The sequence below is a fragment of the Tupaia chinensis genome, unplaced genomic scaffold (genome assembly GCF_000334495.1).
Source record: "Tupaia chinensis unplaced genomic scaffold, TupChi_1.0 Scaffold000055_1, whole genome shotgun sequence".
Lineage (NCBI taxonomy): Eukaryota > Metazoa > Chordata > Mammalia > Scandentia > Tupaiidae > Tupaia > Tupaia belangeri.
In genome coordinates, this window is record NW_006159513.1 from 254,949 (window position 1) to 258,495 (window position 3,547).

Consider the following 3,547-nt stretch of genomic DNA (forward strand, 5'->3'; position numbering starts at 1 on the left):
CACTGCTGGTGGGAATGTAAATTGGTCCAACCACTGTGGAGAATAATTTGGAGATTCCTCAAAAGTCTACAAATAGAACTACCATATGATCCAGTCATCCCATTCCTTGGCATCTACCCAAAGGACAGAAGAATTCTTCATTGGAAAAGTGTTTGCACATTGATGTTTATTGCAGCACTTTTCACGATTGCTAAGACATGGAACCAACCCAAATGCCCCCATATGGAGGAATGGATTGAAAAACTGTGGCACATATACTCTATGGAATACTACTCAGCCATAAAAACCAACAGAACCCTGGCTTTTGACAGAAAGTGGAAGAATATGGAAGATTTACTGCTGAGTGATGCAAGCCAGGCTATGAAGGAGAGACACTGTATGTCCCCACTTAATATATACTGAGTGTCTGCACTCTATAACTGAAGCTGACAGGCTAAAGGATGTACAAACACAAGAGATGGGTGTGAATGCTAGATGTGGTGTGTGTGGAGGAGTGCGACCTGGGCAAAAACGTTTGGAGGAGGGATATGGAGACATCATTGTTGAGACAGGGAGGTAGTATTGTTACATTTTAATCAACTGAACCGGGGAGAAATGGTCACATATTGAAATGATCACCTTGTAAGCTCAAAATGTATTGAAATGTATTAAATGCATTGAATGTATTAAAAATGCAAAAAAAAATTTAAAATAAATAAATAATTAAATAAATAAAAGAATTTCCCACTCCTATTTCTAATTGTCTATGTCCAACTCATCCTTCCAGGTCTTGGCTCAGATACCATTTCCTTTATGAAGCTTCAATACAAGTTAAAATATATCTCCCTTTTTCTATGTTCATAACATTTTCAAGCATCCTTTTATGCCACTTGCAACTGTCTTCTTTTTGTAGTGAGCTGTTTATAAGCTTGTTTCATCTCCATAATTTTGCTTTACCACAGCCTCTGACAGAGCACCTAGTATTGGAAGACTCTTAGGAAATGCTGAGTGAATTAGTATTCAGAAAGGGGAGAAAAGAGGGCTTAAGTTTGGGTTCTGAGATGGGCAGAGAATGTTCTGAAATGGGCAGAGAGAGCTATACAGGGTCCAACTTTAACCACTGTAAAGCTCGCTAGGGATGTCTCCATCTCCTCCAATGCTTCTTTTGATTCCTGACATTTCACAATTAGAACTACAACCTGTGGTTCTGGGGACATTGTGGAGGTCTCTGAGAAATGCAAAGAGCCTTGAAAGGGAGTATAAATCCTAAGGCAGTGATTTTCAAAAAGTGATTTGTAAACTTGTAGTGAATGGTGAGGTGACCCATTTGATTAGTAAAATCAATCAGATGTGTCCTGAATAGCTTCTTATTTTCCCCACCCCCAGACAAGAAACACAATATCAGATTACAAAGAAAGTAGTGAATGTATTATTTCATGAAAAGTTTATTTCAATTTTATATATTAGTTGTGCTATAAAATATATACAATTGCCTTCCATGTCCATGGGTTCTACAAACACAGATTCAACCAACCCAGATAGAAAATATTCAAGAAAAAATACATTAAAAATATATTATAACGAGAAATTATACAGTATTTACATTGTATTAGATATTATAAGTAATCTAGAGATTATTTAAAGTATATAGGAGGAAATGTATATGGGAGGCTATATGCATCTATGCAAGTATTATACCATTTTGCACATCAGTTAATTTTGTTTTTTGTGGGACCTAATCCCCTGCAGATTCTGAAAGACAACTTTATTTTTTATTGCCAGAAAGCAAGAGCAGTCACCAGAGAGAGAGAGAGCATATTCTCCACAGGGCATGGTTCTGCCTCAATCCTCTCTCTTCCATTTCTCCATCCCATTAAGATTTGGGACATGCATGGACACACACCTGGCATTTTATTCAAGTCACCAGAAGTGGAATTCAAATTACAGTGAGCTGTATGTATGAGATCCAGCTCCCAATGTATAGCACTTCTCCATAGACTGGGCCCCAAAATGTATGTAATTTTTCATTTTAAATTTATTTATTCACATTCATTCATTATAAATCATTATAGTATACAAAATGAGAATTTCCATCCAGAATACACTGTATATTGGCTCAATCAAGAATATTACCAAATGTGTTACTGTCAACAAATAATTTCCCATTTCTTATTTCATATATATTTTGCTTCTTTTTCCCTCACCTTGATTTCCTACCACTCACCCTCTACCATTTTCCACCCTCCTCCCACATTATCTCTGATATCTAAAGTTGCTTCCCCCCCCCACATTTTATTAGTTCACTAAAGATCTTAATTAACCTAAATAATTTCAATAGCAATCACAGTTGGTATATACATATCTGTCAACACATGTCTGACTTTAGGCATAAACCTCAGTGAGTATAATTAACATAATATAAAGTAGCACCTAACTGGGCTATATAGCTTACTGCAGTCATTAAAAATGTATTTTTAATGCATTTTTTAACTTCAAGAAAAACAGTTTTAATGGATCAAAATAAAAAAAATGTTAAGAGAAATTTGCTAAGACTTAAAGTCAGGAAAAGGGTTAAAATTCAGTTCAAACAGTAGGTAGATGAACCATTTCAACAGTTCAAAAGAAGACAAAAATCTTTAAATGTGGAAAACAAAGCATAGAAGAAAATCAGTAATGTTTTAGTCAAAAGTGATAAAATTGTATTTAATCAGTTCAGTCTCATGCAATTAATATCTCTTCTGTTGAATTTGCGGTGTTACTGTGACCTGATCTGTTTAAATCCTGGAACATAACCATCAAGGTTATTATTGATATTTCCAGACTTGACCCTAGCAATTTTTTTATTGCTTTTTGTTCTCTTATTTTTGTCTGTGTGACTTTTTTTTTTTTGAAGAGGTTTCTGCTATAGGATGCATGCACTCACCAGACAGACAGAGAGAGAGACAGAGAGAAAGAAAGCAAGAAATCACCCCCCAGAGAGAATGGCCACGTCGCAATCCCTTCTCCTCCATTCTCCTCTTGGGATCTTGGGCACGCACGCACAAGCGCCCGGCGTGAGTTTAAGTCACCAGGTCTGTGACTCGACCCACAGTCGACTACATGGGAGTCCAGCGACACAACCATTACGCTAACTGCTGGTCCCTTGTCTGTGTGACTTTAGTTTTCCTGATATAGCACTCCCTTCAGAACTTTTTGGAGAGCTGTTCTGGTATTGGTAAATTCTTTCAGGTTTTGTTTATCTGAGAATGTTTTTGTCTTTTCTTCCCATACGAAGAATAATCTTGCTGGGTATAGTATTCTTGGTTGAAATTGTTTTTCAATGAACACTTAGAATATATTTTCCCATTTTTTCCTTGCTTGCATTGTTTCTGATGAGACTCATGATGTTAGCCTGATGGGATATCCTTTGAAACTAACTTGATGTTTCTTGTCAATTTGAGTATCTTATATATGTCTGTGGTTTTGGTCAATCTGGTTATGCTGTACTTTGGAGATCTTCTTGGGTTGATTCTACATGGGGTCCTTTGTATTTCGTGGGTCTGGATATTTGAATGCCTCTCTAGGTTTG